General features: G+C 45.2%; 1 pseudogene across 1 annotated transcript in view; it reads right to left on the bottom strand.

The window, feature by feature from the left end:
- The window catches only part of LOC308159211 (tripartite motif-containing protein 16-like), a 79697-nt pseudogene extending 57416 nt beyond the window's left edge, over positions 1-22281 (bottom strand). The window contains exons 1-2 of the transcript in view: positions 21839-22281; positions 12293-12607 (exon numbers count right to left, since the gene is read on the bottom strand). The product of the transcript in view is annotated as a tripartite motif-containing protein 16-like (transcript). The remainder of the gene's footprint in view (positions 1-12292; positions 12608-21838) is intronic.
- Positions 22282-25000: the final 2719 nt, after the last annotated feature.

Below are 25000 nucleotides of genomic sequence, written 5' to 3'. Positions count from 1 at the left end.
GGTTAAGAGGAGGGCAGGAACATGGTCATGGTTAAGAGGAGGTACAGGAACATGGTCATGGTTAAGAGGAGGTACAGGAACATGGTCATGGTTAAGAGGAGGTACAGGAACATGGTCATGGTTAAGAGGAGGGCAGGAACATGGTCATGGTTAAGAGGAGGTACAGGAACATGGTCATGGTTAAGAGGAGGGCAGGAACATGGTCATGGTTAAGATGTCTGCTTCAGTTGACTTCAAAGGGACTCACTTCTTCAGGTGAGGCTGCAGTATCTCCAACACAGCACCAAGAACTCCTCCAGTCTCTCCTCCTGAGTGCTGGTCTGTCTCTGTCCCTGTCCCTGTCTCTGTCTCTGTCTCTGTCTCTGTCTCTGTCCCTGTCCCTGTCTCTGTCTCTGTCTCTGTCTCTGTCCCTGTCTCTGTCTCTGTCTCTGTCTCTGTCCCTGTCTCTGTCTCTGTCTCTGTCCCTGTCCCTGTCTCTGTCTCTGTCTCTGTCTCTGTCTCTGTCTCTGTCTCTGTCTCTGTCTCTGTCCCTGTCCCTGTCTCTGTCTCTGTCTCTGTCTCTGTCTCTGTCTCTGTCTCTGTCTTTGTCTCTGTCTCTGTCTCTGTCTCTGTCTCTGTCCCTGTCTCTGTCTCTGTCTCTGTCTCTGTCTCTGTCTCTGTCCCTGTCTCTGTCTCTGTCCCTGTCCCTGTCCCTGTCTCTGTCTCTGTCTCTGTCCCTGTCCCTGTCCCTAGACCTGTCCCTGTCCCTGTCCCTGTCCCCTCCTTCCCAGCCAGGAGCTGAGCGGTGGTCTCCCAGCCCCCGGCCCGGAGCAGGCAGGCCATCAGGTGGGAGGCGGCGGCTCTGGAGGCCCGGCTGGTCCACGCCTGCCGCTGCATGTGGACCGCCGCCAACACCCAGCAGAGAGGGGCGAGAGGCCGGGCCAGGCAGGCCCCGGGGGAGGCTGGGGAGTGGGTGGACCCGGGGCCAGCCTCTCCCCCCCCCCCCAACCTGGTGAGCAGGGCGGAGAGGACGGAGCACACCCCGCAGGCTCTGGAGGGGACCCCCTGGTAGGCGCCGTCCGGCAGAGAGCCGCCCTCGGCCTCGCAGTGGGGCAGCTCGGCGAGCTGCGCCAGGGAGCCCGCCAGGCCCAGGTAGGCCCGGCGCAGGCCCGCCTGGTCGCCCCGGCCGGGGGGGAGGAGCCAGCGGGCGTCGGCCCTCCTGAACAGCCGCTCCAGGGAGCGCAGGAGCCTTCCGGAACGTTCCGGCGTGAGACCTGCCGCCGCGGCCCCCCCGAGGCTCTCCCGGGCCCGGTCCAGGACCTCCACCACCGGGGGGCCCTCAGCGCCAGGGGCTGGACTCTTCTTCTTCTTCTTCTTCTTCTTCTCCTGCCCCTCCTCCTCCTCCTCCTCCTGCTCCTCCTCCTCCTCCTCCTCCTCCTGGGCTAACCGGAGGTCCCTGAGGAGCTGGGATAAGTCCATATCTGGGGGGGGGGGAACAGAAACAAAGACCGTCATCTCAATGAACACTAGAAGAGCCGTGAGGGGTCACGGTGGGGTCACGGTGACCCCGGTGAGTAAAAACAAACCCTCCTTTCATGACTTGTCCTAGATATGTGCGTTCTACCACCCAGTATCCTTACATTTTCTAAATCACTTAATCAGGATAAGATAGTATGAAGCTGTTTTGCAGTTTTTCTGTGTAGGAGGCAGGCTAAAAAAAGAAGCGCCCTCTAGTGATCTCTGTGTGTAAATAGCAGATTTACATTCTAAAAAGGGGGTCTATTTGACCCCCAAGGCGGCTCTACTAGTAGGTAAAATAGGCACGGCTGTTGTAGTGTTAAATGATGATTATATAATGATTAAAAAGCACTTTGAGCTGCAACGTTTTTTTGTTTTTTGTTTTTTATCCTTTATTTAACCAGGGTAGTCATGTTGAGACAGTAGCCTCTTTTTCAAATGAGCCCTGGCCAAGAAAAGCAGCACTTAGTTAAAAAAGACACCACATACAGTATAAAAACATACAATACACAACATCAAATAACAACAAACAAGCAGCAGAAACAGTGAGCAGACACAGGCTATAACAGGATAACCTCAGCATGTTCACATGTATGATTCAAAGCCTCTGTAACACACAGGTTAAAACCTCATAGGAGCCAACGGACCCCGATGGGGATCCGAAGTGATATAAAGAGTTTACCTCGATCAATTCTCTTCATCGATATCACATTTTTTTCACAACTTTGCATGCTATACGATGCCACCATTTTTTTCCAGAGACGGTAAACACGGCCTAAGTCACATCCAGTTTTCTCCAACTGGAGAATGTGTCATGTCCGGTTTCAACGCCGAATTTCCATACCATTGGTCGGCCAACCCAAAAAAATCCCCCCAAAAAAGAAAAAAAGAAAAAAGAAATCTGATACATGAGAAAGGTCAAAGGTCAAAGATGGTGCCTGCCAACATATCTCCAAATGGCCTAAACATATAGGTGTCCGCCTAAACATACCTGTACTAAAACAGGTACAAAGTTGCATTTGCTCACATTACTAGCATCGACTTTGGCACAAGTACTAATAAGACCCTGGAGTACTGATTCCTAGATGATTTGGGCTTCGTTATCAGGTTTCCAAGGTGATATTCACTGTAAAAGCTGTTGTTTTGTTTTTTTAGGCGGAGACTGAATTTGAGATGTTTTATAATGTTCTAGCTCTATTTGCTCTGACACAGTAACATAGATTTTGATTCTGACACTTCTACAGCCACCCCACAGGTGTTAGCTTTCATTTGATAACAATATCATTATGAAGGCCCTTGTGATTGTGGAGATATTCTATATTCACTGTGGGCATGTCATTTCGAGCAGAAAACTAGAAAAATTAGGTGGATAAGATGAGGTTAAAACCAGAGAGTGGGATGAACATGCTAAGCTTGCAGGAAAGGGGCTATACAAATAAAAGTTATTATTATTATTTATCTCTACGTGTCTACTGGGTGTCACACTACCTGATTGATTACCTGAACACCACTTCTACTAGAACTTCCTGTACTGCTCCATATCTGTACTATATTATTGCATATTGTATTGGAGTAACCTAAGTGTAATGTGTATCTTAACCACAGGGTGGCGCTCGCTACTTGGGGAGTGTTAGAAGAACAGGTGATCCGTTGTGCTAGGCGAGAGTGAGTCAGAGCTCGTCCCGAGCAGCCACGGCCCAGCCAGTGTTGTTAAACAGTTATCGGATGGTAAATAAATATCAAAAAGGATTGAGGTTTCCTTGGTATTCTAGGCCACTGAAGATATTACAGTGTGATGTAATACTAACAGCCAGTGGCGGCTGGCCGATAGAGGGCGCTGGGGCGCCGCCCCCACCTTCACTTCCTAGTTGGGATTTGTAAAAGTTTTTTTTTTAAATAAACATTGTTTATTCACAAAATGCGGCTGATATTCTGTCGGCGCCTATCAGCATTCATTAAAAATCCTCCAATACAATAAACATTTTTATCTGTGTGTGTGTGTGTGTGTGTAAAACTCACTGTTAAAATACATAGGGAGAGAACGCGGGGCGCCGTGTCAATGCAAGTCTATGCCAGGACGAATACTTTCCGCTTACACGTGAGCTGTAGCAGCGCTCCAATTGGCTGTCTCTATTTCTTGGCCAGGGCGCACAAATGTGCGCCCAAATCTCCGGTTGTATTGCAGACAATGCATTATGCTGAGGACTCCCGACTTCCGGTTTTCCGGACTTCGGGCTTCCGGAGTATTTTAAATGAACATTCGTAATGTCTGTCTCTGATGTTCATGGTCAATTAAATCAGCCTATTTTGTGCAACTAATAATGTTCCCGCTAATGGGTTAACCAAGCAGCCTTGCACCTAACGTGCAAGCACCTATCTTCGAACTATTCATAGCAATATGCGCGGGGCAAGGCGGAGGTACGGGTAAACACGGCTCATGTTCTGTCATCAAAGGTAAGAGTTGGTTTTCTTTAACTCAGCTGATGCATTGTTGTGTTTCTGACATGGTCTGGTTGTGTTTCTGACATGGTCTGGTTGTGTTTCTGACATGGTCTGGTTGTGATAGACATGGTCTGGTTGTGTTTCTGACATGGTCTGGTTGTGTTTCTGACATGGTCTGGTTGTGTTTCTGACATGGTCTGGTTGTGATACATCATTGAATGTGTTGACCTGCTGTGATGTGTTGACCACCATCACTCTCCATCATCATCCATCATGTGTCTATGAAATAGATAGTTACTGTACTACTGACTGCAGCATTCATCTCTGCTCATTGATGTAGCCATGTCACACAGACACATAGTACACATATTCATCTGCTACCTTTATTAACCTGAGTGTAGCTGTGAGGCCTGTACTAGCCTTGTTGACTAGACTTCCTCCTTGTCTGACACTGGGTATTGGACCGTACCGACGTCCATAGACCGGTCACTCTTCCACCTCAGTGTCTGTAGTTGACAGGGTAACTTCTCCATGGCCCACACGGTCATTTTAAGGGTGAAAGTTTAAATTATACAGTGGTTGTAATGCCAGTGCGTGTTTTATGCGCGTGCACGCGAAAAAAATCGTGCACGCGGGGGAAAAAATCGCGCGCGCTGCGCGCGCGAAAGAGGAACCCCCGCCACACTGCTGTGCCCCACCCAAAATTTGTTGCACCAGCCGCCACTGCTAACAGCATTTCATCTCGTTGTAACCTGTACAGCATTTTACACTACTGTTCTACTGCAGTATGACTGGTCTCTCTGTAGTACAACTACCATCTCTACTGTTCTACTGCAGTACGACTGGTCTCTCTGTAGTTCAACTACCATCTCTACTGTTATACTGCAGTATGACTGGTCTCTCTGTAGTTCAACTACCATCTCTACTGTTCTACTGCAGTATGACTGGTCTCTCTGTAGTTCAACTACCATCTCTACTGTTCTACTGCAGTATGACTGGTCTCTCTGTAGTTCAACTACCAACTCTACTGTTCTACTGCAGTATGACTGGTCTCTCTGTAGTACAACTACCATCTCTACTGTTCTACTGCAGTATGACTGGTCTCTCTGTAGTACAACTACCATCTCTACTGTTCTACTGCAGTATGACTGGTCTCTCTGTAGTTCAACTACCATCTCTACTGTTCTACTGCAGTACGACTGGTCTCTCTGTAGTACAACTACCATCTCTACTGTTCTACTGCAGTATGACTGGTCTCTCTGTAGTTCAACTACCATCTCTACTGTTCTACTGGTCTCTCTGTAGTACAACTACCATCACGTTATCACCTTATTCTACTTTCTTAAATACCTCACTTATTTTATTTTTATTCTACTATTGTTGATTTTGTATTCTGCTGCAATGCCAATGTCCTAAGAATGTTACTCTGTGTACCCGTACATTGATGTAATAAAAGCAATTCTGATTCTGTTGTGTTTGTTTTGTTTTTCTCTGAGATTTCTCTCGAGCAAATAGTGATTTTGTGACACCTAAAAAATATCTGTTTTTAAAGTAAACAAGGTTAGTAACAAGGTTGCCTTGGTGACAAGGTTCCCTTAGTGACAAGGTTGCCTTAGTAACAAGGTTGCCTTAGTGACAAGGTTCCCTTAGTAACAAGGTTCCCTAGTAACAAGGTTCCCTTAGTAACAAGGTTGCCTTAGTAACAAGGTTCCCTTAGTAACAAGGTTCCCTTAGTGACAAGGTTGCCTTAGTGACAAGGTTGCCTTAGTAACAAGGTTCCCTAGTAACAAGGTTCCCTTAGTAACAAGGTTGCCTTGGTGACAATGTTCCCTTAGTAACAAGGTTGCCTTAGTAACAAGGTTCACTAACGTGCTTGACTGTCTCAGTGTTGTTCCAGCTCGCTGTGTTTGTTTACATTGTTGTAACCACGTGACACGATTCCTTACCTTTGTTCTTCGTCATCGAAATCGCCCAGAATTATCCATAAACTGTGTCATACAAATGTAACAGCGTGTAGTTTATATAGACCGTTTATATACAGACCGGACAACTAAAGAGGACGGACAGCGGTCCGCGGCACAACTGTTCCGGGCTGATATTCTTCCATGATCCATGTGCTCCATGTGTTCCACATGGTTCTCAGCCAAACAACACATACTTACGGTGGTTTTATGTCAACAGAATGCGTGGAAACGCATTTTAATGACATGAAACATTATAATGTTTATTATTATAATAATAAGTGATCTCACTTCTTTATGGAAAGTTGTCATGAAACATCCAGTTCATCAGCAGTGTTGGGAATTTGTATTAAAATAACTAGAAGTGATAAATCATGTACTATGTGCTCATTTAAATAATATGTGACTGAGGTCAGTTGAGAACAATAGGAAGGTCACGCAAAGCCAAAAGAGAGGTTCTGTTTTTGAGCGACAAGAAGAATACAAGCTCCTGACTAAAAGAACGTTTTATGATTCAAACTGCCTGTAAATTACTTATTTTTACCTATGTGCTAACAACCATTTTACACCTGCTGTTATAATATTCTATTTTTCTGTACTGATTTTATACTTTCATAACTAATGATTAATGATAAGTCTATTCTTCTAATACTATATTTTAACTTGTAAATCGAATCCTAATATTACTGTGTAACTTCAATAGTTGTGTTTTCACAAGACATTCTGATAAGGACACTGACACAATGCTCTGCTCATACAAAGTACGGATATCACCATGAGAACGGGACGCTAGCAGGACACACTGCTGATAACACACAGTACACTCTCGCACCCACACAGAAGAGGAATTGAAGGCCAATGCTAACGAGAACACTTGCTGCAGCTGCAACGGATTTGTGCTGACAATTGGAAAACTACCAGATAGAGGGGGGGAGGCATCACCCAGCCCAAAATGTTAAATCAAAGGTATAAAGGACTATGTACGAAGGCGAGAGGGACTCTGGTTTGGTGGAGCCCCTGCAGTTAACTTGTTGACGGCTAGCTGAGACACTTTTCCATGGAAATGAACTATTATTGCTTGCTGATGTGCTTGAATAAATATTATCTTAATGAACAGTTCAGTAGTGCTGCCTAATATTTGATTGGATCATATCATCTTAAGAAGTGATATCAAGGACGTCTCGTTGAGATTAAACGAACTCGCTTGTAAGTGACGACTCAATTAAATCGATTCTGGAGAAGTTGATCGCCTTACACCAGTCATTAGTCTGCTTGAGTTTTGACATCAGTTAACAAACAGGCTTCTCTCATAGTGAGACACTTACTGCTAGTATATATATATATATATATATATATATATATATATATATATATATATATATATATATATATATATATATACTATATACTATATATAGATATAGATTTACCACCTAGATCAACACATGTAGATTTACCACCTAGATCAACACATGTAGATTTACCACCTAGATCAACACATGTAGACTGTTCACTGACCTGTCGGATTAAAACAAACACGCAAGACAAAAAGGAAGAACTCTGATACACATTTCTCAATCTGAAGATTTCTTTAATGTTCATTGATGATACATACAGATCATTCAGGTTCATTTTTAATCTGACATATCCAGTAGCTGGCTGTTCTACTGGGCTTCAATAGACCAGAAACACTGGACCAACATAGTTCTGGACAACTGAACAGAACAACTGGTCAACTGGTCAAACAGTGTGTTTTTAATTGGGTCACAATTGGCCCCAAGGATATAACAGTGTGTTTTTAATTGGGTCACAATTGGCCCCAAGGATATTCCTTGTCCTAATTGAACTCTCCTCATCGTCATCAAAATAACAACAGTGTGTTTTTAATTGGGTCACAATTGGCCCCAAGGATATTCCTTGTCCTAATTGATTGAAATATAGGCTACTGTACTGTGAAACTAAATATGGAGCATAAAAAAACACTAACAAGCCCCTGTATTGTGAGAACTCAGGAAAACGTACAGTTGACTATTCGTAAACAAACAGCTAATGGCGGTTAGCAATGAACAAACAAATACCAATAACATACAGTATAGTTCATATTAGAGAGGGAATAGATCAATAGGCAATAATCAATAAGAATACAGTACATGTCGGACATCAGTGGAAGACATAGGTTGTAACCAAGGCAACATGTTATTATTATGGTGACATCATCAATATATTCTAATCTAGACTTTACAGAGAGAGCTCAATCTGAGAGTCAATCCTCTGAGATTCATAGAAGCGGGAAATCATTCAACCCCTAAATACTACAAATAATAACAATAACAATAATAATAATAATAATAATAATAATTATAATAATAATTATTATTATTATTATTAAACCCCTAAAGACCAAATCACAGAGAAAGATATTTCTTCAGGTTAGTAGGTTGTGATAAAGCATCACTACTCCAGCTCACACAGCTCAGCACTGTCACCATGGTTACCAAACCCAAACCCAGGATAGAGGGGCTGAGAGAATGTGGTCTGGACTCTGTGGAGGAGGGTCATTGTGTCAGAGGAGACGCTGTAGAAAGACAGAGTACCTGCCCTGTGATCCAGGTACACTCCTACTCTGGAGGACTGAGGGCCTGATACTACAGTCTTAACATTACTGTTATAGAAAATATAACCACCACTAGAGCACTCTGACTCTAACATCCAGGACTTGGTATTGAATCCTAATAAAGCGTCAGCACCTTCCCCTGCTCTGCTGATGTCTATATATGAGACTGCTGTATTAACCACCTCACCTCTCCTCTCAACCTCCCAGTAACAGCGTCCAGACAGACCCTCTCTACACAGCACCTGAGGCCAGTATGTGAATCTCTCTGGATGATCAGGATATGACTGGGCTTGTCCACATGTCACCTTCCTGTTCCCCTCAGACAGAGAGAGGTCGCTGTGTGCTGTGTTTGGGTCCAGTGTGAGCCGACGGGAATCTGGGAGAAGAGCAGAGCAGAGACCAAATCAGAGAGATAAGGAGATATGTCAGATATGTAGCTAGCTGTCTTTGATGACTCTCTGCCTCTCCTAGAGCTCTCTAGTAGTCCGGGTAAATTCGCTACGTTAGAATTATAAGGTTCTATCTCCATTTTTTGTCAAAATCGATTTTTTTAACATAATCTGATCCATTAGGTGTTTATTAATGCCTGTGTGGTGTTATTTTTAAAATGTTTATTTCGACATAATATACACAAGCTGGTATATCGTTCTTAATTTGCAAATCATTAGCTAACTAATGTTAACTAGCTAGTTCGCCAAGGTTAGCTAGCTAGTTTGCTAGCTAGTTTGCTAGCTAACGTTAGCATTGGTTAGCTTGCTAGCTCATCAACAACTTGATAACATAGGCAGCTACAGCTTTGCTAGCTAGCTCGCTAACTAACTAACTAATGTAACGCCAATTTCTAAAGTTACTCCCCTTCCATAAAGTCTAGCTAGCTAGCTTGCTATATTATTGGTGACTTGATAAAAGTTGCCCCATTTATATTAGAATAACATTTAAACTGTTTTTGTTACAGAAATGGTGATAGTGAAAGACTGTCAACTTCAAAGAGAGAGAGGAGAGGCAAAGAGACAGACTGCAGGAGATAGTGGTGGGTACTGCCATAGATGGGTGGGATTTCTGTTGTATTTATACATTTGGTTTTATTCATTTTAAAATGTACAATTTTACAATACTATAATAACTCTCTCTACTCTGTCCCTCCCTCCCTCCCTCTCTCCTTCCCTCTCTCTCTCTCTCTTTCTCTTCCTCCGACAACACTCTCCCTCCTTCTAATCTCTCCCTCTGCTCCGTCCTTCTCTCTCCCTCTTCTCCCTGCCTCCCTCTCTCTCTCCTCACTCCCTCCTCACTCCCTCCTTCTCTCTCTCTCCATCTCCTCCCTCTCTCTCTCTCCATCGCCTCCCTCTCTCTCCTCACTCCCTCCCTCTCTCTCTCCATCTCCTCCCTCTCTCTCCATCTCCTCCCCCTCTCTCTCCATCTCCTCCCTCTCTCTCTCCATCTCCCCCCTCTCTCTCTCCATCTCCTCCCTCCCTCCCTCCCTCTCTCCATCTCTCCATCTCTCATATACCAAGTTTCGTGCATTTATGAAATGTACGCAAAAAATGTGCACATTACCCGCACTATAGTTCTATCTCAGGGTTTGTGGAGAGAGACTGTCAGCTACTTCAGGATAAACACACTCACATCGGATGAACTGGGCTCTGGTCCTGGGCTCTGCTGGCAGGAAAACATCCACTGTATTCACTACAGAGAGAGAGAGGTGGGGGGGGGAGGGAGGGAGAGAAGAGAGAGGGGAAGGAGAGAGGTAGAGACAGGGAGAGAGAGAGGGATGTAGGAGAGGGAGGGAGTGAGAGAGAAAGAGAGGGAGATAGAGGAGTGGGAGGGAAGGAGAAATAGGGAGGGATGGGGGAGAGAGGAGGGAGGGAGAGAGAGGGAGGAGATGGAGAGAGAGAGGGAGGGAGGAGACGGAGAGAGAGGGAGGGAGGAGATGGAGAGAGAGAGGGAGGAGATGCAGAGAGGGAGGCAGGGAGAAGAGGGAGAGAGAGGGACGGAGCAGAGGGAGGGAGAGTGTTGTGGGAGGAAGAGAAAGAGAGAGAGGGAAGGAGAGAGGGAGGGAGGGAGGGACAGAGGAGAGAGAGTTATTATAGTATATGAAACTGTGTATAAAGTGATGATTAGGACTAAGGTTAGGCTAGGTCTAAAGTTGATTGTGTGAAGGGACTACAGGTAGAGTTTTGACCCACCTGTAGTTGAGATCTTGGGCCACTCCCCCTTAAAGACGTCCTCTAGTTTCTCTCTCAGCTCAGACACAGCCTCAGTCACATCTCCAAACAACTGAAGAGGACGGACAATGATGCTGGGGAAGTCTGAACACACACTGGGACTGGAGAGAGACTGACAACTCTGGAGAGAGAGAGAGAGAGAGAGAGAGAGAGAGAGAGAGAGAGAGAGAGAGAGAGAGAGAGAGAGAGAGAGAGAGAGAGCGAGAGAGAGAGGGAGACACACACAGAGAGAGAGCGAGAGAGAGAGAGAGAGAGAGAAAGAGAGAGACACACACACACAGAGAGAGACAGGGTGAGAGGAGAGAGAAGAAGAGAGGAGAGAGAGAGAAAGAGAGAGAAAGAGGGAGAAAGAGGGAGAGAGAGACACACACAGAGAGAGACGGAGAGAGAAGAGAGAGAGAGAGAGAGAGAGAAAGAGAGAGAGAAAGAGAGAGAGAGAGGGAGAGAGAGAGACAGGGAGAGAGAGAAAGAGAGAGAGAGAATACATGAACAGTAATGTAAAACAGGATGACTGAATAGTAATCTCCTGTCAGTATTGCAGATGGAGGGTCAGTGTAGTTACCTGGAGGAAATGGATGTGATCCTCTGTGTGTGAAAGCTGCTCCAGCTCAGCGTCTCTGCTCCTCAGCTCAGCTATCTCCTGCTCCAGTCGCTCCAGGACTCCTTCAGCCTGACTCACTGCTGCCTCCTGCTGGGCTCTGATCAGGTGCTTCACCTCAGAGAGCCTTCTCTCAATGGAGCGGATCAGTTCAGTAAAGGTCCTCTCACTGTCCTCCACTGCTGCCTGTGCAGAGCGCTGTTAGGACACACACACACACACACACACACACACACACGTACACACACACGTACACACACACACACACACACACACACACACACAGGGATTGGAGAGTGGCTGACTGGAGGAGAGCAGTGAAATGGTGCGTCTCCTCTGGTCAATACTCACTCTGAGAGACTCCACACCCTGTTGGAGCTCCCTCAGGTCCTTCTCTCTCTCCTGGACTCTCTGCTGGACTTTCTGCTGACTCATCCCCAGCTGCTTCTGTAGACAAACACACTTTATTACAGCAGGCTACTGCACATGGTGTGTGGCTGATATCACACAAATCCAAACAACACCTGAATAAACTTTCTATTGTTTCAAATCAATATTAGCCACGTTGAGAACAGTGATGAAAAAGTCATCATTCATATTGAAGGAAAACATTTGTTTCCATTAAACATTTTATAATCTGCTGATTCTCAGACAATGGAAGCAGACATCATGAGTTTTACAGACAGAGAGAATAGGAGTCTAGACAGGACATGCGGGTGTCTTTAGTTCATCATTCTACCTGTGACAACCTGTCTGACAAGAACTAGATTGTAAAACAATAACACCATCAACCTTTACCCTCTCCAATACACCAACACAGTAGTGTGGAAGAGACTATGGATCTTTTGTCATACAAGTATTGAATATGGTCCCATATCAGTTCAAATCAGTCATCGTCCTATGTTTTTAGATTGAATAGCCTTACTAACTTCAGTTCTACATTTGGTCTGGTTTTTACCTGTTTCTCAGCCCTCTCTGCTGCAGCTGAGACTGTATCATGGCCTTTATGTTCATCCATGGAACACAGATAACAGATACACTGCTGATCAGTACGGCAGAAAACCTTCATCACTTCATCATGAAGAGGGCAGATCTTCTCCTGCAGCTGTGTGGAGGCTTTGACCAGCTTGTGCTTCTTAAAGACAGCAGATTCATAGTGAGGCTGGAGGTGAGTCTCACAGTAAGAGGCCATGCACACCAGACAGGACTTGAGGGCTTTCTGCTTTCTCCCAGTGCAGACATCACACTCCACATCTCCAGGTCCAGCATCACAGTGAGCAGGAGGAGCAGCTTGGAGTGCTGTCTTCTTTCGTTGTTTCTTTCTTTGGGAACGTGTCTTCTTTTCTTTCTTTTCCACCAATTCAGCCAACTGAGTATTTTTCATAAGAACAGGCCTCGGGGTGAAGGTCTGTCTGCACATGGGGCAGCTGTAGACCCCCTTCTGATCATCCTGGTCCCAGTAGCCCTTAATACAGCCCATACAGTAGTTGTGTCCACAGGGAATAGTCACCGGATGCTTCAGTCGATCCAGACAGATTGGACAACTCATTGCGTCCGTGCTGTCTGCCATGTTGCTGCACATGTAACTCGTGTGTGTTACGCCTGCGTTGTGTTCTGGTGGTGTGTGGGGCAATAACGAGGCCGGAGGCAGAACTGGGTCTCTGGTTCACTGTGTGACATACAGAACATACACACAATGTATCAGGTAGGCTAACATCAGTCTGGTTAGTTGTCTCGCTCCACTCTTAAGACGATCTATAGATCTGTCACTATATATATATATATATATGAATATGTATTCATATATATATATATATACACAATAGACATCAGCATCATCAGCTCATAGATGCATAGATAATAAAAATAAACAATTTGGCAATATTCTATCATACATCAGAAAACCCATATTTCGTTTCCTAAACAAATATAAAAATAACAGCATCAATATTATTAATCAGTATTGACATACAATATGTTGCAATAACAGCCACACCAGCTGTATATAGCTACTGGTGTGGACTAAATCATGAGGCTATCAAGTTTCCTCCCATTACACAGTAAATAAATACACAGTAAATAATAAAAAAACGTTTTCAAATGAAACAGACCAAACATCTCCATACCTGTGTGACATCCAGAACATACACCATGGATCAGGTAACATCAGTCTGGTTCGTTCAACTTTCAGTTCGCTAATTAGCCCACTTTCTTCAACTGATACAAAACCGTGGGTTAGCGATTTCAAATCCAAACAGAATTTACACAAGACGAGTGGGGTATGTTAAACAACGACTAGCAACAACTGGATTACGTTCAAGACACGAAATACAACTTTTATAGACATGAAATACAACTTTTATAGACATGAAATACAACTTTTATAGACTTTTATCAGCGATTATCACACGCAGCTCACCTCTTGGTTCCTGCTCATGTAGGGGTAGAAGGAAATGAAGATGCGGATATATTAGCTAAGCAGTCACTTAAATCAGAATCAATAGAAATGGATATTCCACTTAGTAAAGCTGAGGTAAAATCAATCATTAAAAAACACATGCAGGAACTATGGCAAGAAAACTGGAACAGAAATGAAACAGGAAGGCATTTGTTTAACATTCAAAAGAAAGTCGGAATAGGAAGTAGGATGGGCAGGAACCGGAAAGAAGAGACAGTGATATCCCGGCTCAGGATAGGTCATACTGGGTTGAATGACACACTTTACAGAATAGGAAAACACCCAAACGGCATTTGTGCACACTGCAATAACCCGGAATCTGTTCAGCATGTGCTGCTGGAATGTGGAAAATATGAGGAACAGAGAAAGCTCCTGAAAACAGCAATTCAGAAAGTTAAGTTAAGGTTTACTGTAGGGAACTTACTTGGAAACACAGATAAAGTAAATAACCAGGTAATTAAATATCTGAAAGAAACAGGATTGATAGGTAGGATTTAACCCTACCCCTCCCCACCATTTTGTTTATTTCTTTCATTTACAATTTTCCCCCTACCCCTCCCCACCATTTTGTTTATTTATTTCATTTACAATTTTCCCCCTGTCAAGCTAACGTTCCACACAGTCCGGTAGGGGGTGGTAATGCGCCACACAGTCCAGTAGGTGGCGGTAATGCACCTTAAGCTGGTTGCCAACCGCCAATCAAATAAAAAGAAGAAGAAGAAGAAGCTCACCTCTTGAGACGATTAGAGATCTGTGACGCGCATGCGCACCTAACGACGTGATGACGTAGCCAAAGTAGGCGCGTTCAACACACACCAAACTACAGAGCACACAGGTAGGAGATTCAAACAAAACAAAGAAACAAGCCTGGGTGTTTTGGTGAGATTCATATGCAGACCATATTAACCTGTTACACACACACTAGACTGAGCAGCAGAGAAAGACCAAAGTTAATTCGTGTCTCTGGAAGTGTTTGTGCACGTGGGTTGGAACACTTCCTGGTTAGCTGTAGGGGGCGTGGTGTTGGACAGAGGCCGGTGAGAGCGTGGCTGTTTGTGCCCAGACAACATTCCACACCCCTGACAGTTAAAAACACGTGTGGTCTGTGTGATGATGGTTAAAAGCTATATGCCCACTGTGACGATCCACACTGGTATCACCAGTGGGCGCCAATCATCTGTTGTCCGGTTGACCTTCTCTTTTGGTTCCAGATGGGCACAGGTGGGGGTGATCATCCTGATTGTCCCAGGAACTTTAAGAGGGGGTCAAATTGATGGACTCGGTCTCTTCCTGGTCAACCAGCAGCCTTTTTGGTTGTTGTTACTATTTACTTTAAACATTATTTCCATTTAACATATTATTCTTTAATAAATCTCCTATTATTGTTACCCATGTGTCGTCTCCCTTTTTGTCACCTTGTCCTGAGCCAGGCAAGCGTAACAAATTGGGGGCTCGTCCGGGATTGAATTTGGTGAGAGCAATATTCTCTCCCTTTTCATAGTTGATATTCGGGATTGGATTGTTGGATGTGTCCAACTCTATATTGGGAGACCGCATGGTTATTGTTTATAGTTATTGGGTTTTGGTTGGATTGGATGTAATGTATTGTTTAGTATATTTGGTACATTGGTTTGGGTGCTGGTGACGAGGGATTGATTGATTGATTGAAAACTTTATTAGGAGATTTGCAGAAGTAGGTACATGAAAGTACATATTACATACAAGGTCAACTAAAAGGATTTATTTCAATTGGGGTCCTTGAGCGGGCCGTCCGACTGTGCTGACAAGGACGTAACTCTTGGTATTGGCTGTGATCTTCGGCTGGAGTTTGGTGAGTGCTGTGTTCTATGCAAAGCAGAGAAGGATAGGTAGGGCGGGTGGTTTAGATACCATCAGAGCTATACGTGAACCCCCGTGCTAGGAGTAGAAGCGCTTAACGCTTGTTTATTGTTTTCGTTTGTTATTTTTGGTGTGTTGAACGCGGGGGCGCCACCAGGCATTTGCTTGGTGGAAGAGTTGCATGTGAACGCACTGAAGACTAGCTGAGTGGTTAGTCAGTCATTACTGAGTTAGATGCGGGGCAGCTCTTACGAAGTATGCTAGTTACTTTTCTGTTTTGTATGTGTGCACAGTTACTCGCTTTAAATGGGCTGAAGATTATGGCTGATCTGGGAGTAGTTTATAGGAGGAGTTTGTAATAGGAGGGGAGATTCCCGTTTGTTAGGGTTGGTTAATATTGGTTATTTGATTATATTGAGTTATGGATATTTTTGAGGAGTTTGTGGCAGCTCCATCGGTCGATGGATTGTTACAGTTAACGAAGGAACAACTGTGGAAGATTGTGGAACATTATGAGGTTAAGCTTGAGGTGGTGAAAGGCCGAGCAAAGAAACAGGACGTAGTGGAGGCTTTACAGACTACGTTAATTAATAGGGGCATACTAAAGGGTAAATTGTCTGTCCCTAAAATATCTGTTGGGGTTGCATCTGGGTCCACTGAGTTAACATTTGATCAACAGAAGGAATTGTTAGCATTACAGATGGAATCACAGACGCGAGAGCGTGAATTTCAGACGCGAGAGCGTGAATTTCAGATGCAAGAGCGTGAATTTCAGACGCGAGAGCAGACGCGAGAGCGTGAGTTTCAGGCACAAGAGCGTGCGAGGGACAGGGAATTGGAGTTGGATAAATTAGCTCTTGAACGGGAGCGCCTTAGGTTGATTGCTGAGGGAAAGTTATCTGACGGTGTAGGTGGCGATTCGAGTAATTCTAAGAGGGATAATATGTCTGTCATGGTTAGACTGTTGCCAAAGTTTAATGAAAAAGATCCTGATGTATTCTTTTCACTGTTTGAGAGTGTTGCCGACGATAGGGACTGGTCTACTTCAGACCGCACCGCATTACTACAGAGTGTGCTTATTGGCCGAGCTCAGGAAGCTTATATTGCTCTAAATGGTAGAGAGAGGAAAGATTATGATACAGTTAAGGCCGCTATCCTTAGGGCATATGAACTTGTTCCTGAAGCTTACAGACAGCGGTTTAGACAATGGAAGAAACATGACAAACAAACTCATGTTGAGGTTGTAAGAGAACTAACCAGCCATTTCAATCGTTGGTGCGTGGCGGTAGAGGTGAATACTCTGGAGGATCTGTCAAATTTGATTATTTTGGAACAGTTTAAAACCATTGTCCCTGATCGCATTGCCACTTACGTTAACGAACACAAGGTGAAAACAGCAGGTCAAGCCGCGGTGTTGGCAGATGAATTTGTACTGACTAATAAGAGTCAGTTTGGTGAACATCGTTTTCGTAGCGAGGGGAGCTGTAGACAAAATCCGACCGTGACTGACCTATTGGTAAATCGTACACAATTCCCTAACGAAGGTCCTGGTTATTCTGTCCCCTTTTCAAAGTCGGAGCATGGCAGTCAGAGTAGAGTAGATCCTAACTCGACATGCAATTATTGCCTTGAGAAGGGTCACTGGAAACAGGAGTGTCCTGTCCTAAAAGGAAAGAAAACCTACAGTGGGAAGGGGGGCTCTGTTAGACCGTTGGCTCTTGCAGTGCATGCTTGTGGGGCAGGAGTAAGAGTGTCTGGGGTTGCCGAGGGGTCTCCCTTTAAACCAGGGGTGATGGCACCCTCAGTATCCAGCCCACCTGCGGCTACTGAGTTGGCGGTGGCACTACAGGGCTCTGTCTCCATACAGATTAGCGAGGAGGATCCTGATTTTGGTCAGTTTATTACTACAGGTTTCGTTTCTCTGGTGGGTAGCCCACAGAAAGTGCCTGTCCAGATACTTCGTGATACGGGGGCTTCAGAATCTTTTATATTGGAATCGGTTTTAACATTCTCTCAGGAGTCAAGTGTGGGGACCAGCGTTTTGATTAGAGGGATGGGGATGCAGACTTTGTCTGTCCCCTTGCATGAAATTGAGCTTTGCTCTGATCTGGTCCAGGGGGTAGGGTGGTCCAGGGTGGTCCATTGGTGTTCGACCCTCTCTGCCTGTGGTGGGTGTGGCAGTCATTTTAGGAAATAACCTGGCTGGAGGAAGAGTGTGGAGTGATGTGCCCCCACCTCTGGTAGTTAGTTCTGGGTTTACACGACCAACAGGACCCGACCTAAGTGTGAAGGAGTTTCCTGAGGTTTTTACTGCCTGCGCCATGACTCGTGCTATGAGTTGCATGGACCCTAAAATTGATGATGGTAAAGAGTCTGATAAGTTCACTCCTGACAATTCTGTTTTTCAGTTTCCTGACCTGCCGCCGCCTTTGTCTCGGAGTGAGTTGATTTTAGCCCAACAGGAGGATCCTGAGCTGAAGCTACTGCTCAGTGGGATTCAGCCTAAGGATGAGCTGGAGAGCTCTGAAAGTGGTTGTTTTCTCTTGGAGGATCGTCAATGGCTTCCTCATAATGATTGTTCTGTGAGTGACCCAGTTTTCCAGGCAAAATTTACTGGTCCCTACTCTGTTGTACGACAGGTGTCCGGACAGAATTATTTGATCGATGCCCCTAGCCGTAGAGGGTCTACACAGACCACAGTGCATGGGGTGTCTCCATCTCCGTCCACTCCTGTGGTGGCAGCAGGAGGGGAGGAGGATGTGAGTGGGCCTGGAGACGGTGTTTTGCGTCCTCGGCTTAAGACCATGAGACATTGGCTGATTTATGTGTTATTGTTTGAGTACTGTTTGGTTTCTGTTTGGCACTGGTTTGGGCTCTGCAGCACTTTGATGTTTATGTGGGAGGGGGGGGTCCCATCCAGTGGTCGTTTGTTCAGATCATAACCCCCTGACCTTTTTGCATACTTTGCAGAGTCCGAGCCAGCGCCTTACCAGGTGAATCAATGCTGCCGGTCTAAAACTCTTGTCCTTAATCTCTCTTTCTCTTGCTCCTCCCTCCTTAAATAGAGCTTTTCCAGGTACCAGGAATTGCTGGAGGGTGGGCAGGTTGTAGGGGAGGTTGGGATTTGACGATTAGGCTGTGTGGCAGAGATCACCGTTTTCTTTGCCATAAACTATTGTTATTATTTGTATTATTTGTAATCTGGGAAACAAATTTGCAGAGACCTTTTTAGTAGGCCTCTGTTTTAAGGGGGGGGATGTGACGATCCACACTGGTACCACCAGTGGGCGCCAATCATCTGTTGTCCGGTTGACCTTCTCTTTTGGTCGCCTCTTACAAGTACCTGGGGGTTTTCATTGACAACTCACTCACCTGGAGCACTCATGTAGACAGCCTTTGTAGCAGATTACAACAACGACTACACTTCCTATGCTGTCTTAGAGTTCATGGTGTTGACCAAAAATGTATGCTACTCTTCTACCAGTCTGTCTTAGAGAGTCTCATCAGATACGGCATTACATCTTGGTTTGGTAACCTATCTGTACAACTAAGGTCCAAGCTGGTCCGACTGATACAGACTGCATGGAAGATCATAGGGGTGAAAGACCACTCATCCCTGCAGTCTATTTTTGAACAGGCTACTCTCAGACAGGCTAATAGAATTCTCATGAATCCCTCCCATGTCCTACATGCAGAGTATGAACTGCTACCCTCTGGGAGGAGATTCAGAGTCCCCCGCGCTAGATTAAATAGATTTAAAAATTATTTTATTCCCGTTTCTGTTAAACTTTTAAACTGCACCAGATGAATGTGAACATATCTTGCTTATCGTTTTATTTCCACTCTTGTTTTAATCAGGGCCGCCTTCTGTTTGTGTGCTAATATTCTGTATTGTCTGTTGCTCTTTGTTGGCTGCTGTGGGGTGCAAGCCCAATACACATTTCCCAGTGATGGGACAATAAAGTGACTTTTGACTTTGGAACAGCACCACTGACTGAGGGTGAGATACTAAACACAACAGCCTGTATTAACAACTGGTCTGGGTACAGCATTACTGACACTCAACACAACACCCTGTATTAACAACTGGTCTGGGTACAGCATTACTGACACTCAACACAACACCCTGTATTAACAACTGGTCTGGGTACAGCATTACTGACACTCAACACAACACCCTGTATTAACAACTGGTCTGGGTACAGCATTACTGACACTCAACACAACACCCTGTATTAACAACTGGTCTGGGTACAGCATTACTGACATGCAACACAACACCCTGTATTAACAACTGGTCTGGGTACAGCATTACTGACACTCAACACAACACCCTGTATTAACAACTGGTCTGGGTACAGCATTACTGGCATGCAACACAACAGCCTGTATTAACAACTGGTCTGGGTACAGCATTACTGACACTCAACACAACACCCTGTATTAACAACTGGTCTGGGTACAGCATTACTGACACTCAACACAACATCCTGTATTAACAACTGGTCTGGGTACAGCATTACTGACACTCAACACAACAGCCTGTATTAACAACTGGTCTGGGTACAGCATTACTGACACTCAACACAACACCCTGTATTAACAACTGGTCTGGGTACAGCATTACTGACACTCAACACAACACCCTGTATTAACAACTGGTCTGGGTACAGCATTACTGACACTCAACACAACACCCTGTATTAACAACTGGTCTGGGTACAGCATTACTGACACTCAACACAACACCCTGTATTAACAACTGGTCTGGGTACAGCATTACTGACATGCAACACAACACCCTGTATTAACAACTGGTCTGGGTACAGCATTACTGACATGCAACACAACAGCCTGTATTAACAACTGGTCTGGGTACAGCATTACTGACACTCAACACAACACCCTGTATTAACAACTGGTCTGGGTACAGCATTACTGACACTCAACACAACACCCTGTATTAACAACTGGTCTGGGTACAGCATTACTGACACTCAACACAACACCCTGTATTAACAACTGGTCTGGGTACAGCATTACTGACATGCAACACAACAGCCTGTATTAACAACTGGTCTGGGTACAGCATTACTGACACTCAACACAACACCCTGTATTAACAACTGGTCTTGGTACAGCATTACTGGCATGCAACACAACAGCCTGTATTAACAACTGGTCTGGGTACAGCATTACTGACACTCAACACAACACCCTGTATTAACAACTGGTCTGGGTACAGCATTACTGGCATGCAACACAACAGCCTGTATTAACAACTGGTCTGGGTACAGCATTACTGACACTCAACACAACACCCTGTATTAACAACTGGTCTGGGTACAGCATTACTGACATGCAACACAACAGCCTGTATTAACAACTGGTCTGGGTACAGCATTACTGACACTCAACACAATACACTTGATTATATCTTTAAAGACCAAATCACTGGTTAGTTGTTCATAAAGCATCACTCTTATGGGAACCTCTACTCCAGCTCACACTGGACCCTCTATAAATATAAAACCCAGGATAGAGGGGCTGAGTGAATGTGGTCTGGACTCTGTTGAGGAGGGTCATTGTGTCAGAGCAGACGCTGTAGAAGGACAGACTACCTGCCCTGTGATCCAGGTGGGGTAGTGGTGGTCTAGTCAGTGGATAGTGAGTTGGACTTGTGATCGGAAGGTTGTGAGTTCTGAAACCACACCACTACTAGTGTGACCTTGAGTAAGGCACTTAGCCCTCAGTTACTCCAGGGGGAATGTCCCTGTAATTCGTAATTGTAAGTCGCTTTGGATTAAAAGCGTCTGCTAAATGGCAAAATTAAAATTAAATTAAGGTACACTCCTACTCTGGAGGACTGAGGGCCTGATACTGCAGTGTCAACATTATTGTGTATGAATCTATAACCATCACTCTGGCAGCGTAAACTCCAGTATCATGGCCTTTATGTTCATCCATGGAACACAGCAAACAGATACACTGCTGATCAGTACGGCAGAAAACCTCCAGCAGTTTGTCATGACGAGAGCAGATCTTCTCCTGCAGCTGTGTGGAGGCTTTGACCAGCTTGTGCTTCTTAAAGGCAGGAGATTCATAGTGAGGCTGGAGGTGAGTCTCACAGTAAGAGGCCATGCACACTAGACAGGACTTGAGGGATTTCTGCTTTCTCCCAGTGCAGACATCACACTCCACATCTACAGGTCCAGCAGCAGGAGGAGCAGCTTGGAGTCCCGTCTTCTTCAGTTTCTCCACTAATTCAGACAGCAGAGTGTGTAGTTCTGTAGAAGAGGTCTTGGGATGAAAGTCTGTCTGCACTGGGGGCAGCTGTAGACCCCCTTCTGATCATCCTGGTCCCAGTAGCCCTTAATACAGCCCATACAGTAACTGTGTCCACAGGGAATAGCCACCGGATCCTTCAGTAGATCCAGACAGATCGGACAACTGAAGGAGTCCAAACTCTCTGCCTTTTTGCTGCACACCCTACCAGACTGAGCAGCCGTGTCAGTTTTATTTCTGTGTTTGTGTTTGTGGGCGGGAACACTTCCTGGTTCTGTACTAGGGGGTGTGGTGTTGGACAGAGGCCAGGAGGAGAGAGGTTGTGATTGGAGCAGACCACACTGAGGTGGGTGTGTGAGAGTCATTTAGACTACACTAGGGCCAGATTGACAAGGTGTCAGAGATAAGTTTTGTTTCTCTAGAAGTGTTCGTGGGCGGGACTACTTCCTGGAAATGTCTGTGTGTCTGTCTACGTATGTGTGTGTGTGTGTGTGTGTGTGTGTGTGTGTGTGTGTGTGTACTCTGTATCTGTATGAAGTGTGGTGTTGGACAGAGGCCAGGAAGAGAGAAGTTGTTTTTGCCCAGAAAACATTCCACACATCCTGTGAGGTCCTCCCCCTTCTCCTGACCCTAACCCTACATTAAACCTGACCCTAACCCTACATTAACCCTAACCCTAACCCTACATTAACCCTGACCCTAACCCTACAGTTACCCTGACCCTAACCCTACATTAACCCCGACCCTAACCCTACATTAACCTTGACCCTAACCCTACATTAACCCTGACCTGAACCCTACATTAACCCTGACCCTAACCCTACATTAACCCTGACCCTACATTAACCCTGACCCTAACCCTACATTAACCTTGACCCTAACCCTACATTAACCCTGACCTGAACCCTACATTAACCCTGACCCTAACCCTACATTAACGCTGACCCTAACCCTGACCTGAACCCTGACCATAAGCTGTTTAAATCTCTATTCCAATGGCGTGATGTCAGAGTCAGGCCCTCCCAAGCATCCCACTAAGCATCCAGCCTCACCCATTCTCCTCCGTAAGAATGACCTGAGACAATGGCTGCATTCGTAAATTCGCTCTGGAAATCTGATCAGCACTCATGGAATACCTCTTGACCAATCAAATTACCCGGTCCCTTTATGACGTCGAACCCAGTGTGCGCTCCAGCGCTCTCAGAGCAAATGTACGAACGCAGCCAATGTGAGGATAGGATTCCTGTAAACGTCCTGTACTGTATCATATCTGTACTATATAGCATATTGTATGATATTGCATCTCATCTCATTGTGACCTGCACAGCATTTTGCACTACTGTTCTCCAGCAGCACGACTGGTCCCGCTGTAGTACGCCTACCATCACTTTATCACCTTATCAAATCAAATCAAATCAAATCAAGTTTTATTTGTATAGCGCATTCCTCACAAGATGTGCCTCAATGCGCTTGAATGAATGAATGAATGAATGAATGAATGAATGGTCTTTATTGTCATTGATATAGTACAGGTACCAAACAACGAAATTTGGGAGGGGGGCAAACTGGAGGTACTCTATGAGTAGAGGGCTCCAGCTTAACATGATGACAGAACACGCAAGCAGGCAAAGGTAAAAAACCTGTACACTGTGCATTCAGGAAAACTCCCTTGCAGCCCTCTACTCATAGAGTACCTCCAGTTTGCCTACCAGCGCACAGCAGCGGCCCCCAACCCCCCCCCACCGGGGGGGGGCCCCAGCCGCCCCACACACCCGGTCACCCGACCCGATCAGTGTGAGATATAGAGAGAAACAGGCTGTGTGTGTGTGTGTGTGTGTGTGTGTGTGTATGAGAGAGTCAGTTGTGTATGTCAAGGTGCCTGTTTGTTTCTTGGTATGTGTGTGTGCCTCGGTGTGTGTGTGTGTGTGTGTGTATGTGTGTGTGTGAGAGAGAGTCAGTTGTGTGTATCAAGGTTTGTTTCTTGGTATGTGTGTGCCTCGGTGTGTGTGTGTGTGTGTGTGTGTGTGTGTGTGTGTGTGTGTGCGTGTGTGTGTGTGTGTGAGAGAGTCAGTTGTGTGTGTCAAGGTGCCCGTTTGCTTCTTGGCATGTGTATGTGTGTGTGTGTGTGTGTGTGTGTGTGTGTGTGTGTGTGTGTGTGTGTGTGTGTGTGTGTGTGATATGAGAGTAGTGGAGGGGGATTCAAGGAGGATTAGAACTTCCTGAAATACCCTTGTTGGTGACGGGAGGGGATTCTTCCCCTTAAAACCCCCTTAAAAAGCCCCATGACACCAGGGGGTCTTCCCATAGGTCATAGGTCAAAGGTAAACATGGGACCACCGGCATGTCCAAACACCTTTAGCCTGGTTTAGCTAGGGGGCTAACCCACAGGTCTTTAGCTAGGAGGCTAACCCACAGGTCTTTAGCTAGGAGGCTAACCCACATAGCTTTAGCCTGGGTTTAGCTAGGAGGCTAACCCACAGGTATTTAGCTAGGAGGCTAACCCACATAGCTTTAGCCTGGGTTTAGCTAGGAGGCTAACCCACATAGCTTTAGCCTGGGTTTAGCTAGGAGGCTAACCCACAGGTCTTTAGCTAGGAGGCTAACCCACAGGTCTTTAGCTAGGAGGCTAACCCACATAGCTTTAGCCTGGGTTTAGCTAGGAGGCTAACCCACAGGTCTTTAGCTAGGAGGCTAACCCACATATAGCTTTAGCCTGGTTTAGCTAGGGGGGCTAACCTAGCAACAAGACGTCTGACACAGTTTCACTGACCATGGGGAATCTCACTAGTTAAGAATGCTAACGTGTTTAGTTCACATTATTCTCTCAAACTCTCTAAGTCAGGAAACAGATTGTGGATGAATGCATCATAAGAAACTGATTTAATGTAGCTACTATATACAGTACAGTATATTTATATTAAAAAATCTGATTATACAAATTTTAATCGGTATTAAAATAAACGTTTGAAGAAGAATATACGTCCAATAATCAAAATAACAATTGAAAACACTTTCATTGTAAAAGAAAAAAAAAAAGAGAGAAAAGAAAAAAAGTGTTCAGTTTTTTTTGCCGTCAACAAAACA

Source organism: Nansenia antarctica, assembly GCF_963989245.1.
Source record: "Nansenia antarctica genome assembly, chromosome: 5".
Taxonomy (NCBI): domain Eukaryota; kingdom Metazoa; phylum Chordata; class Actinopteri; order Argentiniformes; family Microstomatidae; genus Nansenia; species Nansenia antarctica.
This window is presented reverse-complemented; position numbering and strand designations above follow the sequence as displayed.